Raw genomic sequence first — 9,320 nt, 5'->3', positions numbered from 1 at the left:
TCGTTTAGTCCAACTTTCAAAGACGACATCGGCCGGCGTATTTGCGTTTAAATGTGCCGTCGCTTGTGAATTCTTCTTCTTCTTCCTGGTTTATATGGAGACGTTAGCCTTGTATGCTCTTTCTCCGAACAGACGTCGCTTGTGAATCAGGATCCGAAATGACTTTTAAACGAGCCGCCACGTCGGAAAGCGACCGAAGCGCCGGAAACGGATTAAGTATTTGCTCATTGGTTTATTTTCGTAATTAATTCTTTTATATTTTATAAACACGGTCAAAGAATAAGGATTATTTATAGAAATTCAATTAAAAATTATTTAATGCTAACTTTAAATACGAATTCCATCGTAATTTTAACTGAAATATACTCTGGTAACATTGATGGACGGAAACCGTATTCCGAAGCATGGGATGTTCCTTGGACAGGTCAAAACTTTCGCCCTTTGACCTCCGACTTCTCCATGCAATTTATGTATTACTTACAACGCTTTTCAATGGCTTATTTTGTCAGAATTAAATTGTCTGCAAACACATCTAATACTAATACACTTAACAGTTATCTATACAGGCTGGACACAAAGAATTCTTTTCCTTAGGCTCTTTGTCTCTTTCCACGAGGTGGTCTTTTCCGAGTGCAGTCGATCTGCCTATGCTTTGTGCCAGTTAAACGTTCGTGTCCCGAATAGCGAGTTGGGATGCGGGCGGGTTTCGCTTCTTCGTACGTTTGTCTTGTGTTTTGGTCGACTCGTTGGCAATTTCTTTGCAATTTTAAATGCCGTCGTTGCGTTTATTTGACGTACACGTTAGGTAAATTGCTCTAGAACGAAACACTTGTTACGACTCGGGCTCGAGTGCCTTTTCCTCATGGCTACGTGCGGCGTGTCTTTAATTTACTGTCGTACAAATACAAATTACACGTAAGAGAGTTTCTTCGTTCCGGGTCGGTCTTCTCTACTGCAAATACAGTAGGAACGTTCTAGCAATTTCCGGTAGGATCTAACGCGAGCTATCCGAATTCCGATTCGTCGTGAGTATAATCTTGAACTTTTTCTGCGTTAATCGGTCCCAGAAGACATCTCGTCACGTCGTTCGATGGTCGGATTCGAATTTTTTAGATTTAAAAAGGCAGCTGCGGTGAGCATTCTGCTTATTCTCGGAAGAATTTAGACATTAATTTAAGCTTTTGTTTTAATCGACTAATTGCAATTTTTTTTTTTTTTTCAGAATGAAGATGTTGGAGTGGTTTCGCCGGAGGTTCCGACGGAAGAATGCGGTGGCGCCGGCGCCGGAGGGAGGGGGTTCCTCGGACGGCTCCGATGAGACGTTCGAGGAGCCGGAGGTGGACTTGGTCTCTGCCGAATGTTCGGTGTCGTTGGAGACCGTCGAGCGAGAGGCAGCGGGTGGTGACGACCTTCCCCCAGTGCGTGTGGCGTGGGACTCTCCCGGAGGCGGGAGAGTTCTGAGTCCATTCCACTTGGTCAAGGTCGTCAGGGATCAGCCGGCCACAGGCCTTGTTGTGGAAGACGTAGAGAGTGACAGCAGTTCGTCCGAGCTCGCGACGGACGGGTTAGGGCCACCGCCTGTCCGAACTTGGAACAGGGAAGAATCGGAGGAGAGCGCCGCCGAAGTCGAGGAACCGCGGTTTTGTTGTTGCGGGTGGCTGCGGTTCCTTTGGCCTAGGCGGTGATCTTCTTCGGTTTTACCCAACTCGTCTTTTGCACCCGGATGCGACATTCTGACCGGATTCGACACTTTTCACCCGGACATGACACCTTTACTCGGACGTGACCTTCTCTTACCCGGATGTGACCACGGACTTGTCTCCCGAACGTGACACTCGGTCGACGACAACGGATTTGACTCCCGATTGTGACACCCGGACGTGACACGTTTCTTCACCGGACGCGACATTCGGCCGACCTTTCTTCCCAAACAGCTGTTACGAGGATTGAGCTTCCGGTTAGGCTAGGTCAGGTCCTTCGCTCTCCTCATGACACTGTTCGGGAAGAAAGTCTATCTGATAAAGGTAATAATTTTGATTTTAGATAATAAATGAATCAACTTCTCGTTTTCTCACTGTCTTTGTGTTTTGTAGGAACATTTGGGAGGGAGAAGAATCTCCCTCCTCAACTTTACCAGGAAGAGGACCAATTTGCCATTTATCGTACAAGTGAATATTTGCCGAAATCTCCGATGGTAAGAACTCTTTCATTTCATTTTCAACACATCTTATTCTCGTATCGAAATTTACTGGATTTTCTGTTTTCAGACGTGCCGAAGATGTTCTCCGAACACACAGACACACACACACGCACGCACGGACATAACATCACTGTACACGAAGATATACACCGTTTAACCTTTACTCGAATCCTCGCACTCACGCACTTACACGTCAAGCGCCTCGTTTTGCATAATTCCACATAATTCCACACAATGAAACAACCCGAACACTCGCTTCCCACAAATCCAACCCCTGGGTCCTCGTCCCGGGAAGTGGAAACGCCAATTTTAAAGATTAAAACACTTTAAATTGGCGGCCGAAGGGGCTCTGGTAATCACAACTTGCATGGATTAAATGGAATTTCACACATTCGCATCAATAATGTGAAGATCCTAAAATCGCGCCGGGAATTCGATTGTTTACAAGATTGCTACATCGGGAAATTTCGGAAAGTCAATCGGAGCGAGAACGCGCATCGGGCTACAAACCGGACCGATGTAAAGCATTTCTTCTAAAACAAACATAACGCGGTAATAAACGACGAAGGGGATGTCGCGGTGCTCGTATACAAGAGTCGAAATGTAAACAATTAACAAAAAGGGGAGAAAGAAGAGAGACATATGGTCAAGGACACCTGTTAGACCATGTGAGCCCGGGACCGTCTCGAAAGGGGGGCGGCCACAGAACTGATCGGTTTGGCTGATCGGTTCAGCCAGATGTCCGCGCGAATTTTATAAATGTTTAATATATATATTAATTGTACTAGAGTCTTATCTATGATGTCAGATATAAATGCATGAATAACTGAAAATTAATGAGTGATAAAAAAAAATTAGATTATTTAACAAATCTCTATGCAAAAATTCAAATATTTGGTTTAACATAGTACTTCTATATTTTTCATTATTTATAAATATCTATCATAACTTCAACATGCCATCCATTAAGAAAATGTGGAATGTTACAAACTCATTGGATGGTGAAAAATTTGTCAAAGAGCATGTAAGTTTTTGTAACAAATAATTTTTATTATAATATTAAATGTACCTGTGACTTTTGACTTAATCTAGTTTTAATTAAAGACAACAAATTAAGTAAATTAACTTTAATTTTCTCAAAATATACATTCATTAATGATATTAATATTCTGGTCAAAGTTTTAATGAGAACAGCAAATACTATGAAATAAGATATTTGATAGCATCATCAATACATGTTGCAATAACAATTTAAGTCATATCTGAAAACTGAACTTTTAAATTAAAAATAGCAAAATTAACAAACTCATTACTGTGAATACATTGAATAGGTTTTTATGGATTGTTTCTTCTATTAATTAATTCGAACGATAAAAGATAAACTTAATATCTGTTATCAAGTTAAAGATGAAATCATATAAATACAGTATATCATCAGTCTGAATATAATTTTTATAATAAATTATTATTATAAACGTCTGACATGAAATTTTTATACTGCTTATGTTGCATATATAAAATCTTTCATATCAACATATGCACTTTTATAGATTGTATTTTGAATTATAAGAAATATAAATGTAAAAATTTGATATTCACATAGCATTTTACAAATATTAAATAATGAATAATAGTTTTTCATTGTATTCACTGATAATTTGAATGAAAAGATAAATTATATATGTTTATAATTTTATTTATTATTTTACACTTAATTAAAATAAATTATCTCTCCCGAATGGTATAATTAAACTTTAAAAAAAAAGGTAATTTAATAATTTTGAAATGTTTAGATAGAATACAGTATTTTTTAAAGCTAAGACCCGCTAATGATCTAGATTTTTCTGTGGCATCATTAGTAATTTAACCTACTCATTTGTAATATAGCTGTATATATTGGTATAAATATATCTATTTTATAACAATAATTTAAAATTATAGTTACTATGAATAAGTAATCATTTTTTACTTTCACCATTTTAAACATTACCAGAAAATTTTGCTGACTCAGAACACTTTTAAAAACACTCAGAACAATTTTTCATTGTACCAAATAGCCAATTACATTTCCTATTTATTACTAAACATGACTCTGACTCTCCTAATTAAAGATTATCTTAACAACAAATTCAGTAGTGTCAAGATTAGACATAAATCTGATGTGATGTAACCTCCCCAATATCTAGACAACATATTACAATTTAGCATTTGAAAGAGCATTTAAATGTTACCTTACAGGATTAGAGATCAAAAAATAGTTTCTAGAGATTGTTATAATAACTTCTAATCATCAACAGAAGGTTCAGCAGAAGGTGACATCAGTTGTCTCCTGCTGAACTCCTCTCTGACCATCTCCAGTCACATAAAAGAATGAAGAGCCATTCTGAAAGTCTGATAAAATGGTCAGGACAAAAATTATAAACAGAACATCTACAAAAAAAATTCTCAAAAGAGACAATATATTAAAAATGTCTTTTGGTCTTATCCTTTCTATGCACCTTTGGAAATGTCTCGTGGCAGAGTTGTCCTTTCTTGTGGTTTTTCCTGAGGTGTGTAGAAAAGAGAAGACAAACATTTTAATATATTGTCTCTTTTGAGAACTCTTTGTAAATTTTCTAATTGTATCCTAAATATTAGCTCACTGACAGCAAATGATGAAAATGAATGAGAAACTGAAAAGCAATGTTTTAATTAGCAAAATTGGTTCACAATAAAAGTGAAAAGTTTCAACTTGTCGGACTGGTGAAACAATTTGCTAAATGGGAAAAATCATGAAAATGGCATCAGTGTTATGTATTAGTTGCTCTGCTTTTATACATTTTCTGGTAATTTGCTGTCAGTGTGGACTTACCCATAGTGAATACATAATTTGCTTTTTCACTTTTTTAAGGATTGCTTTAAATTTTTCTATTTGAAAGTTAATGCATAATTGGGGAAAGTACTATAGAGCAGTGGTCGGCAACCTTTCTGACCTCACGGACCACTAAACTCACAATTTTGAATCCCGCAGACCACTATTGTGAATTTTTTTTAAACGATACAGTCTGTAGTATAATAATGATCATAAAAGTTTAATTTTACTATATTAATATGAAACTCACGTGTTTAATTATAACAAATTAATGCAAGCCTAAAGTTAAATTGCTGCATGTTTGAAATAAGTTTATGGATTCTTAGTGCTTTTCCACGAAAGACAACAATCGCACCCACAATTTTGTTTATTGTTCATTATTTATTGATAACAGTCACTTCGTATTCGGTTTCAGATTCAAATAAAAACCCCCAAAGAGTGAAAAAAAAGCAACTAAGCATTTTGCATTTCTTTCGTAATACTTCGCGTAACCTTCAGTCGAACAATGTCCAAAGTTCTCACGACCCGCCTAAATTTTCTCGCGGACCACCAGTTGCCGCCCATTGCTATAGAGCAGAGGTGGCCAACTTTTGTGTACATAAGAACTACTTTTTATCTTAAAAATGTGTCGCGATTGACCTGTTGTCATAGGCATAGTCTAAGTGGAGAGGAGGAGGTGTGTAATACATACTATGTTTATACACTGTATTTCAGTACGAGGTACACTCCCACAAGCTACGGGTAGATAGAAAAATAGTTTTGAATATATTTTGCTTATTTTTTAAATCACTTACCGTACTTTACAGACTATAAGACGCACTTTTTTCTTCGAAAAATTGCCTCCAAAATTCAGGTGCGTCTTATAGTCCGTAGCATCTTATAGGTATTTTTTTTTTTTTTAAATTGCTAAAAAATTAAAGTGGGTCTTATAGTCCGTAAAATACGGTATTAAGTTTTCAAGATATAAGGCTCATAAAAAAATAAATTTCCAGACCCAACTTTTGATATTTGCAGCTACCAGTTCATTCCATACAGGCGGTACCTAAAAAATCTTTCAAAATAGATTTTTAGTAACTTACAATATAATTTAATTTTTTTTAATCAATTGCAATGTAAATATGAAAAAGTACAGTATGGCTGATAATTTGATTTGATTGAAGATTATCATGGAAGAATGATATAAGATTTTTAGATTTATTCTTTGTTAATCTATCGATCGCGGGAGTGCACATCGTACTGAAACACTCTGTATATCTACCTACGTAAAAAACAACATAATTATTTAATGGGCCAAAAATCTCACATCCAGGGGAATTAAAACAACATGAGTAATTATTAACAGTATTTATTAATTCGAATTAGCTACAGATAAAAACAGATTCAAAATCTATTTTATTACCTTAATAATAATGGGAGAAATAGTAATAATATTGTTAATACATGTACTAAAGAAAAGAAGCTACCGTATGACAGTACCAAATATTCAAGCTAAATGGCTATGTTTTTCTATGAGTCGAGTCATAACTGCATGAATACTGTTGCGTTTGCTTGTTACGTTCAGGCGTCGCATTCAGTTACAAGTGTAACACATAAAGACATCACAAGCGGTTGACCAAAATTGGCTTCGCGATCGACTTGTTGGCCACCCCTGCTATAGAGTACCAAAACGTATGACAAGGGCAAAATCATATAAATGAAAAACGTATAACTGCAAAAAACATACAATTGAGAAATGAGTAAATGAGGTTTGACTGTATTATGAAGAGAATTATAAATTTTTGTAGTATCAAAAATTTTCTCTTAAAAAAGTTTTAAAATGAAAACTATGAATCAAAATTCTATAAAAGTTCTATGGCTTAATTTTTATTTAAAATGTACTAAAAGAAATTAAACCAGTGTCACAATGTTAGTTTATGAATGAGGAATGCAACCTCATTTCTGCATTAAGTATATGGGGAAAGCACTGTTCACTTTTCATTATGATCCAACTAGAGTACCTAGATGTCAGAGCAGCGATGACTCGTGAGGCACTACTCTGATATCTAGGTGCTCTAGGCCCAACTGATTTCCAGAATCCTATTGTAAAGCTCACTTACAAAATAGTCCAGAATTAATGAAATAGCATACTGTTATACAATATGGTATTTTAGGAACTCTACTCAGTCCTGTCTTGTAGTCCATTTGTGTCTGATGCTTCAACCAATGATACCACCAGTCTCTCATATGGGCCATCCATTCAGTTTAAGAAGAGAGGGTTGAAAAAAGTACATCATTGTATACAATCAGAAGGGAGGTAGTCATGAGATTGTCTTCACGGACTTATTCAGTTTTCTTAGTGGCATACGAATTTGTTCTTATAAATCCATGTACGTCACGAGAATAAACTATCACTCAAAAACGTTAAATATTTTTTAAGTCCTTCAATTCAGTTACTTCAGGAGGGTCCACAAACTATTATGCACGAAATTAAGGGGAAAGGTTTGTCAAAAGTACATCATTGCATACAAGAGAGAGGAAGAGGTACTAAAAACTGTACACGTAATTGGGAAGATAATGACAAAACTTAAAATAAGATCATCGAATTTGCTTGCTACCCAGATAAAGGAGCATCCATTAATTCCAACTTTTCAAACGATATCTACTTATCCAATGATACTGCATGTAAAGAAATTAAAAGTGCGACCTTATAACAGAATCATCGTTAAACTAGAATAGTATTGCTTTTTCTTATTGCGTGTATAATAAGAATTTCATATACTCACCATCTCCCTATATCAATTCTCGTACATAACAACTTCTGTTTGTAAACAAGGCGATATTTGAGAGAACACGTTTACAGGATCGACACACAAGCGAGAATCGATCGAATACAAAACCAAAACCTTTCCTTTATCTCTTACTTATAAGAATTGTCAAACAAATAACATTAATTTTAAAATCGATTAAATGTTAATTTAGGTAATATAAATTAAAAATGTCGAGAATTATATTAACCTTTATTATAATGTCATATAGTAAGGAGTGAGATGAATTGTTTACGCCGTACTCACATCATGTCAGTTACATCACGTGTGTCACACCACGTGTCTGAATGTTTAGTGCTCGCTGATAAGAAATGTTGTTTGTTTGGAAAAAGACTTCTTACAGAAGAAATGGTCCGGAATAAAGACCACCTCCAATACATCACTACAAAATTCTAAAATATTGAAAAAGTTGAATATAGTATATTCTACAAAGGGTTAAAGTTTAACGCTGGCCATTTATAAACTGAAACGGCACGCAAGCGAAACGTTTTGAGCGCCATCTTTTTATTTTTTGAAAATGTTTATAAAATAATATGTATATAAAGTAATATTTTAGCTAAGTATATGTTAGAACATGTTCGATTTTCAAATTTAAACAGATTAGTTCGGTTTTTCTTTAGAACATTCGATGAAAATCGACCGATATAATCAAAACACGTCGTGAAAATCGAACAATATTAGAACATTCGATTTTCAAATTCGACCTTACTTTAGAAATACTTAGTTCTTTGATGAAATTATTCTTTTCCTTTTGTGACTATAACGTAATAATCTTAATCTTCGCTATCGTTACTTTTGCCCGAGCAACGCCAAGCCTACCCAAGGTCCTTGGTCGCCACCTGCGTCAATTTTAGCTGCCGTACATTATTATTATCGTTATCACGTATTCAAAACGAAAATTAATTATATATTTATTGCTTTTGCTTCATAAAATATATTTTACATATTTTAATAACTTATAAAAAACTAAATAATATTACGGATAATTTTCGACCGACATTCCAGACCGGATGGCCGAGCGGTCAACGTGGCAGCCTGCCGCTCTGGGGGACACGGGATAGAATCCGGACGGGTCGAAAAATCCCCGGAATTTTTCGGAAGGTGATCCGACTGGATATGTCGCCCCGGCCGCCCCATTGTGGGCCTAGACGAACCATAATGAATTTGCTAAATTTCCAATTATTAAAAAACCTAAACTTTTTTGTAATTAAAAATTAAATTTCGCCATCCATTCAAAATAAAAATATAAAAAAGTTTTATTTCAAGTTCTCAAAATTGATCTTCCAGCAAAAACATTTAAATATTCAATGAAAAATTGTTTATCAATTACTAAAAACGGGTGACAAAAGGCCGGATAATTTTTTTACTCTTTCCGCTCTGTGGGCACTAAGAGGACCTCTTTTGAAAGCCCATTATGAATTCGGATAGGCCCACAATGGGGCGGCCGAGTGGTAAGAGACTGGGC

The sequence above is a fragment of the Centruroides vittatus genome, unplaced genomic scaffold (assembly GCF_030686945.1).
Source record: "Centruroides vittatus isolate TY-2023 unplaced genomic scaffold, ASM3068694v2 contig_1019, whole genome shotgun sequence".
In the NCBI taxonomy this organism is placed as follows: Eukaryota; Metazoa; Arthropoda; class Arachnida; order Scorpiones; family Buthidae; genus Centruroides; species Centruroides vittatus.
This window is presented reverse-complemented; position numbering follows the sequence as displayed.